A 21,957-nucleotide genomic window follows, 5' to 3' on the forward strand; every position below is an offset into this window, starting at 1 on the left:
TGGGAAGTCCAGCTAACAAGCAAGTGAAGATGGAGGTCTGACCCAGGAGTTCACAGGAACAGAGGAGGTAGATGAGAGACAGTCAGAATGTGGAGGCCAGGGTGTGTGACAACAACTGAGCAAGAGCCTGGACGGGCAGAATTCAAAGTGAAGGAGGCTCCCCCTTGGACAGCCCTGCAGAAAGGGGCAGAGGGGGGTGGGGATGCAGGGACAATGGCCCAGTTCTTTGACACCTCCAGTTTACAATGAGTGAAAGGACTTCGAGGGACTCAGGCAGAGGTTCCTAGAAAGCTGTGGATATTCAAGTAGAAGTTTAGAAGGGGGCCCAGGCTCAATGACTATGGGTGACAGTCCATGGCCTCCTTCAGAGAGAGATTGTAAAATAAGACAGGAGGCAAGACCCTGGAGAGACTCACCTCTGAGGATAGGCAGGAGAGGAGCCCATAAAAGGGGAGAATTAGAGAAGGGAGAGACAAAGACAGAGAGACAGGCAGAGAACTAGGGGCAGAAAGGTCAAGCGAATGAACCCTGTGAGGCCATTGGACTGGGAGGCTCAGAGGGCACTGGGCTCCCGTAAAAGTCTCTTCTTTTGCTAACTGCGCCATAGGTGTCCTCGTCCTTAGTGGAAACAGCCAAGTACCTGGAGATATGGAGACATGCTGCCGGTAATTTACCTGCAAATGGTTTAGAAAAAAATTAATACATACGTACATACAGAGAGTCATAAAGCAAATGTGGCAAAATGTTCCTAGGTGGGAAAGCTGGGCAAAGGGTTTGGGAAGTCCTCTGAAATATTCCTGCAACTTTAAGTTTGAAATGATATAAACATAAAAATCTCCCTGTTTTAGAAAGAAGACTTGGCAGAGTGCAAGATGCTAGCCAGACAGTGGTGGGCTAGCCCCTGCAGACCAAGCTTTGGACAAGTTTGAGGGCGAAGAAAAGGAAAAGGAGGGCGCTGATCATTTGAAGGGTGGAATTGTTTTCTTCCCTACGGTGGGGATCAGGGAGGAGTAGGTACTTGAGCACATTTTCGGGCTGAAACTACAGTCTCAGAGGAGGGCAAGGGGAAGGAGGGGGAGGGGGACAAAGGAAGGAGGGGGAGGAATTGAACCGGGTTGGAAACCGTGGGGTGGAGCCCAGGGTCTGCCTTAGAGTGGAGGGGGGCCACCCTTTGGAGGATGGGGCCCTTCGCCCCCGCGTGAGTAAAAGGGCCCCCCAGTCGGCCACCGGAAGCGATTGCCCTTTTAAGGCGCGAGCCGCGGCGGTGAGTCACGCAGGCCCGCCCCGTGGAGGTGCCCCGCCCTCCTCGCCCCGCCCCCGGGGCCCCGGGCCGCCCCGCGCCCCGCGCCCCGCCCACCCCGTCACCCCTCCTTCCGCGGCCGCGGCGCAGGAAGTGGGCTCTCGGCGCGGGCTCCATTCCTTTCCCCTGAGCCAGGCGTCTTCGCGCCTTTATCTAGGTTATTTTTGTGCGTTGAGCAATTTTCAAGTGAGCACTTGTGCGGCGGCACCCTCTCCTTGTCGCGCTTGGGCCTTGAAGAAATTTCCCGGCTTATTTATAGCCCGAGTTTATTTTTACTCACGTCCTGAACTTGAGCCTTTGTAAGTGCTCGTCGGGGCGGCGGTAGATCTGGAGTGAATCCTGGCCGTCCCACCGCGATCCGGCGGCAGGGCCGGGTTTGCCTTCCAGCGCAGCCCGAGACCTGGGGGAGCCCCCGCGGCGCCCAGGACGTTCAGGGCCGGGCTGGGGGCGCTGCCGGAGACCCCCGGGCGGGCGTAAAGCGACGCTGGCCACCCCGCCCCTCCCGCGGTGCACGTTAATTTCAGAGACCGCAGCCCCACCCCGATACCCCGACTCCGGATGGCAAAGCAGACCACCCTCCTCCGCCCTTGATGGTTGTGGGCATCGGACCTTTGAGGGAAATGATGGTTTATCTTTTACTTGACCCTAAAGGTCTGGCGTACACATCCTCGGAGTCTCCTGGGGGCTCCATGCGGTGACATCCCTGGGAGCCCCACGTCACAGAACAGAGAAGTTTCCTAAGTGGCAGGGGGTTGTGGGGTGGGGGCCTCGAGGAGCTGTTCCCTGTCATAGTTGACCGACGCGCTCTCAAACAAGGAAAGAGCCGCTTTAGAAATGGAAAAAGGACGAGGTGTGACGTAAAGAGTGGGTTTCAAAGCCGCCGCCACACGCGGGCCCCCTTGCGTGGGTTAATCGCGGTGAAATTCCCCAGGGGCTGCCCGGAGAGGGTGTGCACTTACAGACCTGGAATACAATTCTGGCCAAAACTCTGGATTTGGACTTGAGTGTTTGGATTCCCGGTGTAACTGGCTTGCTCAGGCCTGGTGGAGCCAGCCTTTCAGGGTAATCCTTGGGGCTCTCCGCCTCCAGACACAGCCCAGCACCGAATACTCCCCATCTTGGTTCATTTACATTTGTCTGGAGCAGCTAGATTTTCCATGATCTCTCATGAGTCAGGGCCTGCTGAATTTATTTCACATTTATTCTGAAACACTCCGAATTTGGCTGAAGTCATCCTCATTCAGCTCAGGACCATAAAACCCCACCAGCCCAGCAGTTGAGGATAAAAGAACGGATCAGAGTATAGTGCTCTTTTGTTGCATTTTGCTTCTACTCTTTCCAGAAAATGGGTCTGTGGGTGGGAGCCGAGGGATTACAACCCTGTGGTCAGAGGCGGAGATTCTGCAGCTCCTGGTGACTGGCCCAGGATGAGGGTGGGGTGGGGGGCCCTACTTCTGGACCAGAGCCTGGGGGCGCCTCAGGTAGATGGATGGGTGTGCAAAGGAAGGAGAACCAGTAAGGGAGAGTTGAAGCGGAAAATACTTTCTGCTTAAACTGGCCTCCGGTGGGGAGACCTCCCACTAAGTCTCCCCTCAGCCTGGATGCCTTTTAAACCCTCATGGTTCTGCAGTTTCACAGCTGCTGCTGGGAGACCATCCTGGGCTGGCATATTGCTAGCATGTGGTGTTTCCTCTTTTTCTTTCTACCCTGTAGGAGAGAAATGCCTGCTGCAGCCAGCTGAATACTGATGGAAAGCATCCACTCTGTGTGGGGACTTGGTCTTGACCTAAGTTATTGCCCTACCCTAAAGCAGGTAGGCAGACACTCATTCTAAAATGTGATTTGAACTTTGGGTTATTTAAAACAGCGCTTTCTACATGGATGGACCTGGAGATCATCATTCTAAGTGAAGTAAGCCAGAAAGAGAAAGAAAAATACCTTGTGATATCAGTCATATGTGGAATCTTAAAAAAAAAAAAAAAAAAGAAAAGAAAAAAAGACACAAATGAACTTATTGACAAAACAAAAAACAGGCTCACAGACATAGAAGTCAAACTTACGGTTACCAGGAGGGAAAATGGGTGGGAAGGGACAAACTGGGAGTTCAAGATTTGCAGATACTAACTGCTATATATAAAATAGATAGACAAGTTTCTTCTGTCCAGGGAACTATATTCAATATCTTGTAGGAACCTATAATGAAAAAAAATATGAAAAGGGATGTATGTATGTATAGGTATGACTGAAACATTACGCTGTGCACCAGAAATTGACACATTGTAACTGACTATACTTCAATTAAAACTGTTTAACAAATAAATAAAACAATGCTTTCTTCTCTTAACTTCATTCCTTTATGTTTCATTAATTGAAAGAATTGCTTACTGAACAGTTACGAAAATCATGACACTCCGAAGAGCACAAAGGCAAAAAGCACTTTTAATGTCGCAATGGGTATAATTCTCTACTTTCTACAGTTCTCTGTGATTTTGGCCTGATTTGCTTATGGGCATACAGGTAGACCTTTTATTGCACTTCATGTTATCGTGATGGGCGGATCCTACTTCTCTTAGAAATTGGAAGTTTTGTGGCAACTCAGCATCAAGCAAGTCTGTCGGCACTATTTTTCTAACAGTATTTGCTCACTTCTTGTCTCTGTGTCACATTTTGGTAATTTTCTCAATATCTGAAACTTTTTCATGATCATTGTATTTGTCAGGGTGATCTGTGATTAGTGATCTTTGATGTTACTGTTGCAAAAAGATTACAGCTTGCTGAAGGCTCAGGTGATGGTTAGCATTTTTTTTGACAAGAAAGTAATTAAGGTAGAGACATTGTTTTTTTAGATATAAGGCTATTGCACACTTAATAGATGGTGGTATAGTGTGACCGTAACTTTGTATGTACTGGGAAACCAAAACATTCGTGTGACTTGCTTTATTGGGATATTTGCTTTATTGCAACCGTCTGGAACCGAACCCATAATATCTCCAAGATACGCCTGTAATGAAATGAATTTCATTTTCTTCCCTTTATGCTTCAGGAGATGGAAGAGAATGTTCAATGTGATTTTGTAAAACGTTGGGCTGTTTGAAGGGAACATTCTGAATAAACATTGCTCACTGTGTTCCTGGACACAAATGAACACCAGTCTTAGCAGCCACTAAAATGAACCAGCAACCAGACCGCGGAAGGTGGCTGGATCTGGAGGTGATACTTTCTGTCTGCTCTTCTATTTTCTGTGTTACACACGATTCAAGAGGAGAAGGCAGGCCTGGCAAGAACCCAGGTGCCCAACCCTGGGGCTGAGCCCCCGAGACCGTGACTGGCCAAGCAGAGATGTCGTGGGGTGAAGGCACGTGGAAGGTCAGGGAGCCTGGTCCCCTCCAGTCACCAGTGTTGTAAAACCACGCTTCTCAGGACACCTAGAAATAAGGTATTTTTCCTCTTAAATGATTGACTCCCTTCTGAATAATGGCAGTGACATCGACCGTGATTGACTTCAACCTCACCGGTTGGAAGTATGTAAGAATTTACACACATGTTGTAAAGGAAGATCAGAGGGAAAACATTTCATTTATGTGACAGAATAACACGTGTGTCCTGACTTTAGAAACCCTCATTTGTGTATTTGTAATTTAATGTTGATTTAATGATCCTTCTCTCTTCCCTAAATACATCTGCCAGTGTCTCCAGGGGGCAAGATTCTATTTTCTTCTACTTTGGGTTTCTGTACAGTTTTGAAGGTAGTAAAACTACATTTCTTTTTAAATACTGAAGGAGCTCAAAATATGCCACCTCAAAACATACCACTTTGGCAGAAGGATTTTTTTGAGCTGAAGGCAATTGAGAAAAAGCAGACACAGGAAAGGCAGTCTGCCACCGCACTATCTGCCTGAAAGGAGGGCATAAATTTCCCTGATGAAGACACGCTCCCTGCTCTCAGACCAGGAAGAGCAAAGCACCCTTTATCACCGGAGGTGGGGATGGCGCCAAGATGAGTCTGCATAGACAAAAGCCTACTAAATAACACTTTTTAAAAATTGAAGTAGAGTCAGTTTACAATGTTGTATCAATTTCTGGTGTACAGTGTAATGATTCAGTTATGTTTATATATTTGTATATTGCTTTTCATATTCTTTTTCATTATAGGTTACTACAAGATACTGAATATAGTTCCCTGTGCTGGACAGTAGAAACTTGTAACTAACTAGTATCTTACATTAGTTTCTCCAGCATATTCACCTTCCCACAATTTACCGCTCCTCGAAACCCAAACTCTTTTTCCTTTGTCTTTTTGCTTCTCAAAAATTTATCACTTTTTGTTAAAATGATATGGCAGCCCCCTGAGTTTAACCACTTCTTCGGGTTGTCATTTCTTTTCTGTGAAGTCCTTCGTACATGATAAAATGAAAATGTTAGCCTGTGCACACTAAAATTAACGTATTAACATCAAATAACATTTGTATGCCTTTTCTCCTGTTCATCTGGCTTTTGTCAGTCTAATTTGCAGGCTCCAGCTACAGAACCTAAGAGGGAAGAGGAAAGTTTTTCCTGCCCAACAATGTTTTCTAACTAGACTAATTAAAATGGGCGGTCTTATCATCCAGTCCGGTCTATAAGAATTTATTATGTGATCATTAATTTTGGAAAAGAAACATCCAATTTATCACCATAGCGTGGGGCCACTTGAAAATTCTTTCTAGGCTTATTTGCATCCTCCCCAGAACCCCCAAGAATGTCCATTTCTTGGGTCTAGAAACAAACAGATAAGAGGTTCTGACTGATGAGATTTAAAGTCTAAAACAAAACCAAAGTGAACGCTTTTCTCCCCACTTGCCAGGTGATTCACTGCCTGGCTGCACTCACTGGCTGTGCCCATTGGTCGTCATTAGTATAGTAAAGCCAAGCCTTTATTCCTGATCCTGTGCAGGAGAAGATGTGAGAGTGTGAGAAGGAAGTGGCTTGCAGCTTCCTTCTTTGGGGTGGGGGGTTGGGGGTGGGGTGGAGGTGAACTGGAATCTGGGAGACAATGCAGTTTAACTCAGCAGTGAGCCAGGGGTGCCCACATCACCACCTTCGTCATCACCATCACCTTTGTCATCCTTCTCTTCCTCCTCCTCACCCACATCGTCATCATCCAATCATCGGACCTGCCCCCCGTATGTACACTGTGCCCAGCACCAAAGCAAGCACTTCGCAAGCATCGTCTTGCAGTCATGGAAGAACAAAATCTTCCTTGGGATGGCGCTCCTATCCGAGACACCATGGTGACAGTTCCGGGGACAGACAGCAAGACATGCGCATCTTCCTGTCTGAGTAGAGCAGCAAATGCAAGCTGGTTACTGGGTGCAAAGAGAAGATGAACCAGTTCAGGACCAGTTTGGGCTTCTCAGAGAGGAGGAAGAGCTCCCGGAAATAATATATTCATTCATTCAACACAGATCTGGAGCACCTGGAAGGAGCAGGGACTGTGCGAGGTGCTGGGGACACAGGGATGAAGTGGGCAGAGCTGGTCCTGACCTCAGTCTTGCCTTTTTAAATGGAACCAGTAGGAACGGAGGAAGCAAGCAGTCGAAGGTTCTGATCCTCCCAAACCCAGGCCAGGATCAACGAGGGCAGCGGGCTGTGACATCGAGGAGAGCAGTCTAGCTGCTCCCTAGACGGTCCCGGTGTGGAGAAGCTGGGCTTCCTGCAGAGCGCGGCCCCAGGTCACACATGCTCGCAGGGCTCGAGGGGTCAAAACCTGAGTTGGGGGGAGGGGAGAAAGGAGGCTGTTGGGAAGGGCCCGGAGAGGAAGTGGAAGCAGAGGGCAGGTGCTGCTGGAGATACCCGAGGCCCAGGGAGAAACCACATCTTCGAGAGAAGCAGGGCCGAGGAAAGTCTCCGGGAGAGAGATGAGTCACGGGGGTGGGGTGCTCCCAGCCCAGGGGAGCGGCCGGGCCGACTGGACCTGGCACGGCCATGTGTAGGCGATGTGCTGTCTCCCCGGAGTGTTACCTGGAGCGGCCACCTGGCCACACGCCCACCCGCTGCACTGTCCTCCCAGCGGCCACGGGTCCGTGCAGCACCACCAGGAGACTGTGGGGTCCTGGGCTCATCGCTGAAGGAGGCAGAAGAGGTTTTCCCACTTTCCTCCTGCTGACATGGGAACAGTTGGACGAGAAGACGAGGGAGATGAGTGGTTGGTTGGTTTGGTTTGACTTCCTGGTGCTTGCACCTCTTACGATACCAGGATAAGGATGCTCTTAGCTAGAAGTGAGCCCATGGGCCAGGGACAGGAATGTGTTTGCCCAAGGACTGACTGGTACTGAGCAAGCTTGAAGCTGAAGATTGCGGAGGAGGGAGAAAAATACCCGGGCATCAGCGGCCGGGGTCTCTGTGGCTCAGTGTTGGGATGTAGAAAGAGCTGGAGGGCAGGAAGGGCCCAGTGAGTCACCCAGGGAATGGTCAGGACAGGCAGAAATAGTTCCTGTGGCCCGGAAATAGGCTCTCACAGAAAGATGCTGGCGGTGCGAGAGTGTGCCCCTTCCCAAACAGAGAGACAGGCCGTGGGTCTGAGGGAGGCGGGGTGAAGAGACACTTAAGGTGAAGGTAAGAGAAGGACAGAGGTAGCTTTTGTCACAGCACGTCGTAGGCCGCCTGGACCCAGGAGAAATCCTCCCCTGGGTCAGACAGAGCTCCCCAGCTGGGCAGAGAGCAGAGCCTAGGAGTGACATCCACGGGAGCCCTCTTCATGTAAATCAGGTTCCTTCATCACCACAGTTTCCTGAGTGTCAGTCATTAGGCAGGTACTGGGACACAGTGGTGAACAAGGCAGATAGCAGAGTCCCTGCCCTCCTGGACCTGACTTTTCAATGGTGGGAAGCAAGCAAAAACTGAAACCAAAACCAGCAAGTAAACTGATGGATAAATACAGTAATGGCAGCTCTGAAGAAACAAGGGGCAAAGATGGAGACTAACTGAGGGCAGGATAATCAGAGGATGTGGAATTCAGCCTGAGACCTAAAGGGAGCTAGCTAAGCAAGAGGAGTGAAAATAGCAGGTGCCAAGGTCCTGGGGCAGGAAAGAGTTGGACATATTCCAAGACTGGAAAGAACAGGGTAGGAGTACTTATAGGATGAGCTTGGTGAGCAGGGCAGGGGCTTTCAGGGTGTTCCGCAAGGAGGTGACGTGACCTGCTCATGTTTTAAGAAGGCCGTTTTCAGTGCTATGTGGAAACTAGATTGTGGGGTCTTCTGAAAGATTTTTGACTTGCCTTATTAACGTTTCATGTCTCAAAGGAAGTACCCCCAGAAATGGCCACCGTATGGAGGGGCTGGTAGCCAAGCAGAAATGATAGAAACCTGAAGAAAGCGACCCTGTAACCTTAGGGTTCATGATAGCCTAGAAGGATGTCATAGGCAGGTACATTTTCGGATCTGCAGCGTGGGAGGTTTCCAAAGATGTTGAGAAGCCCTACGATTCTGACGTGTGCATCTCAAAAGAGGAGACCAGTTCAGAAAAGCTGGACATTCTGACTGTGTAATTACAAGCGACTTTCTTTCTAAGGAGGGAAAAATGGATGGTGACTGTAGACGTCATTCTGTGGTGAAGCTGAGATTGCGAAGGGACAGGTTTGTAAAAAGGAAGAAGGCTACCTAACCATGGACAAATACGAGAGACTGGTACGGGCCTCTAAGAGTAGTCTCAGGATTGCAGAGCGCAAGAGAAAGCGAAACAAATTAACAGACAGAAGCGATTAGGGCAAGACCACTCTGGGACGCAGTGGAGAAAGTTGGGGTAGTTCCTCATCTCCTACATTGTTTTGGGGTTTATGTCAAGGGGATGCCTTCGGCCAGGATGGGGGGAACCTGTGGAGGACAGCCAGGGTGGGGCTCTGTGAGGGCTGGGGGTTCCTACTGGCTTTGCTGGCTGCAGCATCCCCTGCACGAAGAGCCCCAGGCAGGCACTGGCTGGTGCGTGTTGAGTGACTGCACACGTACGCGGGCACGCGTGAATGGATGGATGATAATGCAGGCATTGGGATGCTCCCGTGGTAAAGACATGTGCAGACTGTCCAGGCTGGGGGTCAGATTCTCCCTAAACAGGACTTTGCCCTTTTCTTTGGGAGCTCTGGCGGGAGGCAGCCGTCACCTGCCTTTACAGAAGCGGGAGGGGACGAGCCCTTCTCCCTGGTGCCAGGGCCTGGATCTGAGACTCCCAGCTGGCTGATCGCAGGCTCTGCTGGAAGCAGGACCTGGAGAGTTTTCACCAGTAAAGATTCCGTGGGCACTGGCGGTGTTAGTGCCCGTACCGAAGGCGGGCGGGGCTTGGGCTGTGTCCCCTGCAGCCAGCGCCCCCACCCCATCCCTGCCTTCTTTGTCTTTCTTCCCAAAGTTTTTATTTTGAAATAAGTAAAGATCCACAGCAAGTTACAGTGACTGTAGACAGATCCTGCGTCTCCTTCTCCCGCTGTGGTTATACCCCGCGTGACCACAGCAGGACCCCAGGACTGGGACATCGAGCTGGCGCAGTGTGTGCGTGGGCCTGGCTGTTTTAAAGTCTGGTTCTGAGCCTTCTTACTAGTTACCGCTCCATCCAATATCCTTCCAATAAGCTGCCTTTCTGTCTGAGTTAACCAGTCCGTTTTGCCACTGGGAACTAGGACTCTGACTGGCCTGCCACCTTTGGAAGGTCGACACATCGCTGGAAGTCTGGAGGTGGCACAACCAGTGAGGAATGGAAAGTAGGCTTGTGTGGAAGTAGGATGCTAGATGGGGTATGAGGGAGGCTTAGCTGGACAAGGAGCTGGAAAGGGAGCTGGTGAGGGACGTGTCTGGACTTTACTTTGTGCGCAGTGGGAACTGTCAGGTTTCCGAGACGGCGGTGACATCATCAGAGAGATCTCTGGCTGCAGAGTCCGGGAGGGGTGGGTTGGAAGCCATGGGATTGGGAACTGATAGTAAATCGTCCAGAGGAGTAAAGTTGGGGGAGGGCAGTGGAAGGAGGAGGCAGTTGGAGAACCATTCAGAGGTGGACCTGGCAGGTCTGGGATTTGATCAGGGGCAGGAGGAGAAAGAAGAGGAGGAGGAAGAGGAAGCAGAGGAAGGAGGAAGTGGGGAGGAAGAAACCAATCGGAAGATGACGGAGGTTTGAGTCGCAGCCTCAAGCTTTCGCCTTCACTACAGATTAAGTGAACTGCAGCTTCAAGGACAGAAGAGCAGCTCCCCCGAAGGTTTCTGGCGCCTGGCTTTCTCGGCAACATCCTGCTGGTTTGTAGGGATCCTGGTGTGGTTCGCAGGGTGACCTGGTGGCTTCAGGGCTTGCTTAGGAAATGCGGTTTTGCCCTCCCACGTGAATGTAAAACTTTACTTTGGATGCTCACCTCCACCGGGTCTGTGCGTGTGTCCCCAGGGCTGGAGGTCAGGCGGGGACTGGTGAGGTTTTCCAGGGCTGATGGCAATCCCCTTCCCTTCATCTGAGTTTATCATAATACCGGTGGTGTCACCTAATGTTTCTGCAGAACTTCTTCCCTGCCGGGCACTCTTCTGCATCCTTCGGACCTCTTCACTTACATTCGATGCTCGCTATTCCAGGAGGGAGACACTGGGATGGTTCCCATTTTCCAGTGCAATTGAGAAAGAAATAGAGGGGTTAGGAGATGGAGACCGCAGCGTCATTTTTATCGCTGAAAAAAGGGGCTTTGTGAACACAGCTTGGCCTTGCTGGATTTCCTGGCTGAGAGGACTTACTGATTCTCCCCTAAGTTAGAAAGCCCCTGGGACTGAGGAGCAGGGCGTGGCCAGCATGGGGTTCCTTCTCCCACATGCACTGGTCAGGGAAGTGATCCTTTTCCTGGAGGAGGGGCGGGTGGAGTAGAGGGATGTCCAGGACCCCCTACCACAGAGTTGCCTCCCCAACCATCTGCTGATGTGACACAAATGTGTTGCTGGAACGAGGGGGTCCCAGGGTCAGAAGCTACCAAGACAACAGGATGTGAGATCTGAGGATCAAACAAAACTTTCAGAGCAGTTACAGTGGTGAGTTGGGGACAGAAAAGCCAGTTGTTAAGGAAACCAAATGGATAAGACTTGCTTTGGCTCTTGAGATGTGGGCGTGATGGGGTCCCCAGGGTGAGGGGGCCATTTCAGAGACCAAGGTTGCACGAGGAGGCACAGACTGGGGAGAGGTAATGGGATCAGTTTTGAAGAATTAGAGATGTTTGGCCCTGAGGGCCACCAGGGGAGAGACACTGTCTGGAAATGCACATTTGAATCGTCAGCATGTTCATTCAGCAAATATTTATCATGCACTTAATATGTGCCACAAGCTTTCCTAAGTGCTGGGAATGTCATGGGAGCAAGAGAACAAACCAGATTCCTGCCTGCATGGAGTTAAGAATTTAGGTAGGGAGACATATAACAAAAATATGTATAAGTAAATATGTGATGACAGATTATTCGAAGTGCTATGAGACAGCAACTGAGGGGTCTGGAAAGGGGAAGTAGGAGACAACTGTGCTGAGAGGAAGGGAAGAACATGCTAGGCAAAGGAGAGGACCCAGACAGCATATGCAAAGGTCCTGTGGCAGAAAGAAGTTGGTCTGCCCAGGGAGCCAAAATCAGGCCAACACAGCAAACAGTTGTGATCACAGAGGAGAGACGCAGCAAGTGGAGTTAAAGAGGCAGGGAGGCCAGATCGTGTTTGGATTTTATTCTAGGTCCCATGGGAAGTCATCAAAGATTTGTAGGCAAGGAATGAAAGGAGATGCCTGAAATAGCTCAGGTGAAAAAGTCAGGTGACTTGTACTGGAGTGATGGCTGTGACGACGGAGGGAGACGGGTGAATTTGGGAAATCTTTTGAGATAGAATCAATCAGCCCCGGTGCTGAATTGAATCTGAGGGGTGAGGGTGAAGGAAGGAAACAGCCAGACCCCCAGGTTTCTGTTTGAGCAGCAGAGGGAGGGCTGGGAGAGGGGCAGGTGGGAGCAGGGGGAGTTTGGGAACACACTGATAGCTGAAATAATAAGAGTCTTAGGGTGGGGCTGGGTGTGGCAGTGGTGGCGGTGGTTGTCCTAGAAGAAGAGGATAGCATGCCTCTAAATATCTGAGGAGTAACCACATGTAAGGGTGTAGACTCACTTTGTCTACACTTGCAAGGTGGTCTTTGAATTAACATAAGGAAAAATTGCCCAGATCCAAAGCCAGGCAGAGATGGTCAAAATGACCTAGGGGACTTCATCTTCAGATGGGCACGTGGAGGAGACGATCTTCCCACCTGAGTTTTATTGTTCAAGTTCTAGCCTATATCTGAAATAAGGAGGGGTGGTGGAGAAGATTTCGCTTTATTTCAAAGTTAGTTTTTTTTTATTAGAATGTAACTAAACCCAGTCATTTGACACATATTTAGTGAGCTCCTGCAGCGTGCTGGGCACTGGGACACCAGTCAGAGCCACGGGCAGAGCTGCCCGGCCTCCAGGGAATTTGGGTAGGACGCCTTCAGGCCCCTGTGTAGGCGCATGTTTCCCTTTTATCCAGAAAGTGCGATTCAGCGATCATCTCCACATTTTCCTGTTGGTCGTTGGAGCACAGCAAAAGATCATCGTTGAAAAGAGAAATGAACCAGTTTAACAATTGACTTAAGAACCCTTGACACATGAAGATGAAGCACAGAGTCTCCAGCATTTAGAAAATTACTAGAAAGTTAAGATGCATAACTGTTCCACCCCCTCATCAGTCACACTTCCCCTTCCATCCAAAGAAAAACATTCCATAGATTTGCCGCCGGTATCAGCCACAATGTCAAAGGTGGTTAGATTGGATGTTTCAGGACTGAGTAGTGTACTGTGCAAGATGCTTCGTTCTTCCCTCCCAGACACTTCCCGGAAACCACACCTGTGCAAAGGAAGCGGCGTAGACGAAACCAAAAGCATGTGATGTAAGTGATAGTTCATGTTCTTCCTGGAGGTGATGACCTCCCCACGGGAACGTGCCTCTCGGAAGGAGTTCCTTCATCTCTCTCCAGAGGAGGAGATACAAGCAAGAGCACCTGGTGTGGAGCCTGTTGGATGGATGTGAAATGCCAAGGATGCCGAAGATTACCGCCGTCTTGAGCCAGGCACAAACAGAAGCTTTCTGTGTTGGTTGCTCTCCTGTCCTCGGCCAGCTGACAAGAGGAAAAAGCCAGGCTTGTAGAAGGATGCTCCTTCAGATGGAAGCAGCACAAAAAGCACCCAGAGTCAAGGTGAAGGGGAAACCATCCCAATGAACATTATGGATATCAAAAAAAAAAAAAAAATTATGTCGTCTGCGTCTTTCTCAGAAGGCTTCACTCCTATTCCCTTCAGTATGTCTTTTCCCCTAGAAAAGGGCCATGCGTTTATTATCAGCCTTTGTTATTCCTTCACTGAATATTTACAGAGGGCACTGGATGAATGGGGAGGGGGAGAAGGGGCTGGAGGACGGGGCCCTCGGAAGAGAGTGGAGAGTGTCAGGTCAAGCAAGTTTCTTTGAGTGCAAAGAACAGGAAGCCAGCCAGCTAGATAGATAAGAGAGAGGGTTTGAAGGAAGGATGAGGGAAAGTCATAGGTTGGAAGGAAAAGGCAGGGATGGTAAAGAATGGAGGGGGTGCGGGCAGGAGTGAAGAAGGGAGGGTGTCGGGTGGGCAGGCAGGGATGGGCTGTCCAAAGAGCGGCAGCTGACGGATGTTCTCTTCAGGGCACGGCCTCTGAAATTGATCTGCCCCAATTGTTCTGTTGTTGTTGTAAATCCTGATGCCACGAGGGTCAAAAGTCAAATTCCAGAGTCAGGGGGAATCTGACTGGCTGAGCTTTGGCCAGGCCCCCCAGGCGGGTAGGGCGTGTGGGTTGTCACCACCTTATGGAGAACGGGTAATTCCTCCCCAGAAGATCAGTTGCATTCTAGTTGAGGAGACAAGGGACGTTCGTGATAAAGGAGGAAGGTGATAAGGAATACACCTATTTTTAATGGGCTGGTGAGACGCTGGGGATGGAGCTGAGCTTGCAGAGAGATGGGGGAGGGTGTGTCCAGGGAGAAAGCAGCAAGTTCAAAGCCATGAAGTGAGACAGAGCAGGAGCTGAGGGAGGGACAGCTTGAAGGCCCCCCTGGTCGGAGTGGGTTGGAAGCGGAGAGAGAGGCAGACCACTCTAGGTGGTGGTTGGGTCTTCCCTCAGGGCACTGAGAAACCACACAAGGATCTTACAAAAGAATGTAACATGATCTGACCTTCACCTGAGAAGGTTGCCCTGCCTGGGGTGGGGGGTGGTAGAGAATATACTGGAGAGGTAGGTGCCCTGGGTGGGCGCTCAGTCAGCACCGGGTTGTGGATGAGGGTGGGGCGTGGAATGTGTAGAGAGGGGAACTTGCCCTCTATCCTCTTAGGTTCTGAGGCAGGAAAAAGTGGGGCATCAGAGGATGGCCATGTCCCAGGTCACAGGCAAGTCCCTGGGACACACCCCATTAAGGCAGGGTCCTTGGCTTCATGCAGGAAAGAATTCAAGAGTGAGCCACAGCTGGGCAAAGTTAGATTTATTCAGAGAGATGTACACGCCACAGACTGGGTGTAGGCCATCTCAGAAGGCCAGAGAGGCCACAAGGTGGGGAAGCGGGGAGGGTGTGGTGGGTAGGGGGGTGGGGGGGTTACTAAGGGAAAAGTAGGTACACTCTCCACAGAGTGCGGTCCGTCTCCCTCAGGAGTGAGCCCGGCCACGAGATGTGGGGGGTGGCTAGTCTTTATGGGCTCGGTAGCTTCACACGCTAACAAGTGGGAGGATTACTCCAACTACTTAGGGGAAGGGGTGGGGATTCCCAGGGATTGGGCCACCGCCCACTTTTTGACCTTTTACAGTCGGCCTCAGAACTGTCCTGGTGCCTGTGGGAGCGCCAGTCACCATGCTAGTATATTACAGTGAGCGTGTAATGAAGCTCAAGGTCTACTGGGAGTCAAATCTCCTACCACCTTAGGCCTCAGGGTCTACTGGCAGTTGAATCTCCTGCCATCTTGGTGCTAATTGCTGTCATTCCTTGAATGGTTGTGCCCTGCCCCCTTCCCTCCTGTCTCAGTTCTGTGACTGGGGTGTGTGAATTAAACTGACAAAAGAAAGATTAATAGAAAAAAAATTAAAAACCAAAGAAGTAGCTAGACTTGAGGGCTTATATACTATTTTAACAAAGAACACAGAGAGCCCCTCCTGGGCCTGCTTCTTCTCAGTTGCCTTCAGCCCAAAATAAACTTTATGCAAACCTTATTCTGATCTCCTTCGAAGGTATGGGGCTAGAATCAAGCAGGCCAAGGGTTGGGAGGGAGGCCAGCTATTATAGGAAGGAGAAAAGAAATATTACAGATGCAGGAGACATAGCGTGGGAGTCTGAGAGTCCTTTGGAGACAGGAAGAGCAAGCAGCTACCAGAGAGCCAAGTTCAAGACCCAGGGTGTCCTTGAAGGCGAGGAGGAACCGGCAGGTACCAGGCACCCCAGTCAGCAGGCCATGGAGGAGGAAAGTGCAGGAGGCACTGTGAGTCTAGATAAACGGTCAGGTCCAAAGTCTGCAGAGACTAGGACAGGCCGGGAGGAACCAATGAGTCCATGGGGAAAGTCCAGAAGGCAGGCTGTCTGCCCTCTGAGCCCCTGGTCTGTCTTCTTGCCTGGGACGGAGGGAGATGCCAAGATCCACATGTGCTGGAGGGTCTTGATCAAAGCAAACACAGTCTTGTGAGGTCTCCTTCAGTGACGGGTAGGGTGATTCAGGGAAAGGGGTTGGGGGTTAGAGAATGGAGTTTACAACTAGAACTTTTCCTGTGTATCCTGTAAGTGTACCTGCACAAATGGACCAAAATCTGTGTCCAGGGATGTTCATTAAGGTGTTACTTGTCATAGCAAACAGACTAATAAACAAACAAGGAAACAGCCTGCATGTGCATCAGTGGGAAGTCGGTTAAACACATCACGGGTAGCCACAGAACAGGACATGGTGCAGCCACCACAAGGAATGAGGAAGACCCGTGTGCACTGACGGAGAATACGGTCCAAGATACTTAATTTGAAAAAAGCAAACTGTGGAAAGGCGTGTACAGTGTGATGTATTTGCGTGAAAACACAGAGGCACAGAAATATTTCTGGAAGGAGACAAACTTAACAGTGGTTGTGTCTGAAGAGAAGGGCTGGGCTGGGAAGGGGCACTTCTGCTTTTTACTTCTTTGATTTCCATTTCTATGAGTATATCTTACTTCTATAACAAGAATAGTAATTAATGAACATGATTTTTAAAACCAGGATAAAGACTCATAACTCACTAGAAATCGAAAGGATCTCCCATAATTGGAGGAAGGAGGGGGCATTTGCCGAAAGCCTGCAGTAATTATTACCCAGATTTCAAATGAGAAACATCCCTTTCCTGTCAGGCATGACCCAGTATAGTCCACTGTCACCACTTCTGTTCAACCATATAGTGGAAATTCAGGCCCTAACCTGTGTATTTAGGACAGAAAAAGAAGTACAAGGTAGAAAGTGGACAGGGAAAAAAAAAAAAGTCAAAATTTGCAGATAATCTGATCACCTGCATAGAAATCCCAGAGAATTTTGAAGCTAATACATTTGGGGGGGGGGAGGCTAAGAGACTTTATCCTGATTGCTGGATGTCAGATTAATACATAAAACTCAAGTGTATTCCTATTTAATCGATCCAGCTGCATTTGTACTAGCACGCTTGAAAATAATCTAAATCAGGATCAGGAAATCAGACCACGGACCAAATCTGGTCCTCTGGTTTTCTAAATAAAGTTTTATTGAAATGCAGCCATTTGTTTTCATATTGTCCGAGACTGCTTTCCAGCTACAACAGTAGCGGGGACAGAGAAAGCCTAAAACATTTATAATCTGACTCTCTATAGAAAAACTTTACTGACCCCTGATCTAAACACTCATCAAGGGAAGCTAGATTAATACATGTGTGTGTGTTTTTTAAATAGATACTATAAAGCAGTGAAAATAGTGGACCATCACTTCATGTATCAACATAACTCAATTAAAAAAAAAAAAGTCCTAAAAGCAAATTACAAATGGAAACATACAGTTCGATGCTATATATATATAAAGTTTGGATGAAAGCACAAAATATTATGCTTGTTTATAGATATGTGTGTTTGTAGTAACAGAATTAAAATGCTTGTGGAAACACCAAATTCAGTCAAGGAGTTGTCTCTGGGGAGAGACGGACCAGGATCAGGGGCCAGGGATCAGGAAGGGGGGTAGATGTGGAGCTTCAGTGGTATTTGTAATATTTTATTCTTTAAATTATGTAACATGCAAATATGGAAAGATGGTTTCAAAGCTGAGTGGTAAGAACATGCATGTTCATATAATTTTTCTGTACTTTGCAGCATGCTGGCAACATTTCATGATGGAAAGAAACCAAAGCGCTAATGCCAGGTCTCCCAGTCTGGCTACAGTCACCTTGAACAAGTCACCTCCACTCTCTGAATCTCTGTTCTCCTTTGTAAAATTGAAGGTTGCCTGAGAGGGTCTGCCACGTCCGTTCCAGTCCTTAAATTCAGTGACTCATCAACTGATGAATGGATAAAGCAAACGTGGTGCCCCTACACCATAGGGTATGATCTGACAGCAAAAGGAATGAAGGACTGGCAGGTGCTACGATGTGATGAACCTGGAAAACATTATGCAACATAAGGGGCCACATCCAAAGGGCCACGTATTGTATGATTCGATTTATGTGAAATGTCCAGAACAGACAAATCCATAGAGACAGAAAGAGGGAATGGTTGCCAGGGTGGGAGGAGGGAGACAATTGGAAGGGTGTTGGCGAAAAAGTGTGGATTTCTCTTTGGGTGATGAAAACGTTCTGAAATGGGTTGTGCTGTTGGTTGCACAACTCTGTGAATACACTGAAAGCCATAGAATTAGATACTTTAAATGGATGAAGTATATGGTTATGTGAGTTATAGCTCAATAAAGCTATTAAAAATGAAAGTTTCTCTTTTCCAAAAATCCCGTGAATATCCACTTTGCAGCCACAGTGAACCACTAAGCAATGTCACAGCTGTCATGAATTTCCAAGCTCCGTTAGCTTTTTTAGAAAAGTTTGGGACAGCCTATTAGTAAAACTGGGTGTTGCTGATAAACTTCTGCGACCCCGTGACAACCTTTCCAATTGCACAGATTTGGATGTTGGAGAGAGAAACAGAATGCCAGTATCCCTGGGGCCGTGTGATTAGGGGAACTAAGACATAGAGGGTCCTAGAGTCCAAGTGCATGTCAGCAGCCGTCAACAACCAAAGACAGAGAAAATAGAACTCTGACTCTGCTGGTGGACGCCGCTGCCAAAAAACCAAAGAAAATGAAAACACCAGGGAGCACGTGGGGTGTTGAGATTTCTCGTGGTTTCGTTCTAGTCTTAGCACGAGGATACAGCAGCTTTGGTTGTTTCACAACCAAGTGAATTTGTTTCCAACTGTAAAAGTGACCTGGTGCCGGATATCAATTTTATGGCCTCTCCCCAGTGTCAAGACTGGAAAGTGATGGAGGAAAACCTCTGTCCCAGATAGAAGTGCTCCCCACACATCCTCCTGCCTCTAAGGGATGAGAGTGGTGGAGAGCAAGCAAGTAATTGCAGTACTTCTGCCCCCCAGTATTCATGATACATCCATCATAAAAGTTAATGATTATGCACATACTTTCAGATGTTTCCAAGGAGTCTAGACAGAACACACTAAAAGAAATTTTTGTACGTTCACTCTGGAGAATTCTGCAGGAGTAGGATTTTAAATTTGCTTCAGTAACAGCCTAAGGCCATCAGTGTATATATTTTTTTCTTTTGTCATCCAAACAGCCCCACATAGGAAAGCTCCGTTAGACTCTTAGAATGAGTCTAGGTGGTAAATTGTCTTTCAAAATGTGAAAAAGCTATAGCATTAAAAACACAAATGCCAAAGGCAAAACACCTTAAAATGAGACAGTAACTTTTTTTTTCTTTGCATGGTTAGGTGCCTTCATCTCTTTAAACACTGTAAATACACCCTTTTTGATTCTTATCCTACTGCGAGGGGGATGGAATAGGAAGGTGGTAGTCAGTAGCTTTATTCTGATACAGTTGTAGAATTTTAGAATTAAAAAGACCCTCAGGAAGCCTCTAGTTCAACTGTTTATTTCATAGAAAGAGGAAACCAGAGCTCAGGAAGGTCAAATGACTTGGCCAAGGTCATTGGTTTCAGGACCCTGGAGAGGTTAACCCATCAAGGCTGATGGGTGACTGACATTTCAGACTCTGCACTCCTGTAATTTAAACAATCACGCTGACACACATTTATTCATCCTACAAGCATTTATTGGGCACCTACTCTGTGCCAGACACGGGACCGTAACCTGATCCCAGCCGCAACAGTAGCTGGCCTCCGGGCGCTGACCTCTTGCGGGAGGAGAAAGGTAGACGGGCAATAGGCTAGCGAGTCCACAGGATCGGTAGGCGCTGTGACAGGGACTAGGCGGGTCCGAGCAGACCATTCTGAAGAGATGTCGTTGAAGGTGAAACTGGGGTGGTACTAGGGACCAGCTATGAATATCAAAGAGGAAGTACTTGCACCGGAAGGGGGAGCAAGGGCGCTGAGACCAGCGAGTCCCGCTTGTTTGGGTCTGAGCCAGGCAGCTGGGGTAAGAGACGTCCAACGAGAAGCCACAGGGGTTCTAAGAGAGACTGGGGGGGGGGGGTGGGCAGCTGAGCAGGATGGAAGGCGGAGGGGAGAGGGACGGAGGGGAGCAGGCCAGGAGATGAGGCAGGAGGCTTCTGCAGGTGTCCAGGTGAGTCAAGAGCGGTCCAGGTGAGGGTGGTCATGGTGGGGATGGAGGACAGAACCCGGATTCAGGCCACCTCGGCTGGAGCTGATTAGAGCCCGGCTGCCTGGTCCAGCTGGTCTGAGCGCTCCGGGGTCACAGCGCCCGGCATCTCTCTCTGCCACCTGGAGAAGCGTGGGTGCACCCCACCTCCGTGTCCTTCTCCCCGGGGCTGGGGCGGGCGGGCTTCTCTGACTGGGACCCAAAGGAGGAGATACATTTGACATCAGGACCGGCCTCCACAGCAAAAACAAGTAGTTTACTAAAATGTCCTTACAGACATGCTAGGGTCCAGTATTCTCTGTTCTGTCCCATCTTGTATTTAAGTGTAGGTGGCAGCCCGCTGAATTAGTATAATGGCCTACTACTGGAACACAACTGGCAGAAGGATACTGCCTTTGGTGGGTCCTTCCGAAGCCCCCACCCTCCCCCAGCCCATCAGGCTACGAAGGACCTGTGTGGCCCCAGACCAATGGAGGCTCTCGTTACTCATGTCTGAATATTTGAATATTATAAATCAATTAACTACAGGAAATAAAATAAAGCATGTAGACCTACCCTGGGCTTTTGTGGGCTTTCGTGGGGACAGCAAACTCAAACATCACCTCTGGCCCCTGGTCCACCTCTCAGCGCTCCCCGCCTTCAGCCCCGCCCCACACCACGTGACCTCCGGGACGACCTCTCGGTCCCTCCACCATACACAGCAGAGGGGAGCGGCTGTGCTCCAGTAAAACTGTACCCGCAAACCCAGTGTGCAGGCGGGCTGGGGCCTGTGAGCCCCAGTCATCAAGCTAGTTCTTCGGCTCCCCCCACAGAAAGAGTGGGAAGAACATTCTGTTCTGAAGACTATCACTGGGCAGAGGACAGCACCTGCCTGGTAAGGATTACGTCATGTGAGCTCGTGTTACCTTTCAAAATATATTATTTGTTTTAGAAAACTGTGAAAATAGACATAGCAAAGTGTAGCATCATAAAGTGTGCAGTTCAGTGGCCGTAAGTGTATTTGCATTGCTGTGCAGGCATCACCCCCGTGCAGGTGCCCCACTGTCCTGGTACCATTTGTTGAGAAGACCATTCTCTCCTTCATGGAGTGGCCTTGGCACCTTTTGAAAATGATTTGACTCTAAATGTAAGGGTTTATTTCTGGGCCATGTGTTCTATTCCGTTGGTCCATGTGTCTTAATGAAAAAATCAAAAAATGATTTTTTCAAGTGAGGGGCAGGGGAAGTAATTAGATTTATTTATGTATTTATTTTTTAATGGAGGTACTGGGGATCGAACCCAGGACCTTGTGCCTGCTAAGCACACACTCTACCACTGAGCTACGCCCTCCCCCGGTACCACGCTGTTTTGATTACTGTGGCTTTGCAGTAAGTGGTGAAATCAGGAGGCGTGAGGCCGCCAGATTTGTTCTTTTTCATGGCTGTTTTGACCACTCAGAGTTCTTTGAGGTCTGCAAGAAACAAGTCAGGATTTTGGCAGCAGTTGCATCAAATCTACAAGGTGTTACAATTACTTTTTTAGAAAGTTTGCCAAACTGGCATATTGAAATGGTATTTTGCTATATTTTAATATGCATTTCTTTTATTGCAGATAAAATTGGCCATTTGTGTCTTTCGTTACTGAATTGCCTACTATCTTTTGCCACTCTTTCTATTAGAGTTTTACTATCACCTATGTAAAGGGTATTAAGAATATCAACACTTCTTTTGCTATATAAAATCACCAAATACTCATGGGCATCTCTTTAGATGAGGCCCTGTGTTAGATATTGGTCTACGTGGTGAGGTGGGGAAAAAAAGCCATAATCCCTG

The 21,957-nt window shown here is 48.9% G+C and overlaps 1 pseudogene; it reads left to right on the forward strand.

Moving 5' to 3' along the window:
• The first annotated feature begins 13,350 nt into the window (after nt 1–13,350).
• On the forward strand, nt 13,351–15,265 carry LOC116668184 (annotated as a pseudogene).
• Nucleotides 15,266–21,957: the final 6,692 nt, after the last annotated feature.

This window comes from Camelus ferus, chromosome 13 (assembly GCF_009834535.1).
Source record: "Camelus ferus isolate YT-003-E chromosome 13, BCGSAC_Cfer_1.0, whole genome shotgun sequence".
Lineage (NCBI taxonomy): Eukaryota > Metazoa > Chordata > Mammalia > Artiodactyla > Camelidae > Camelus > Camelus ferus.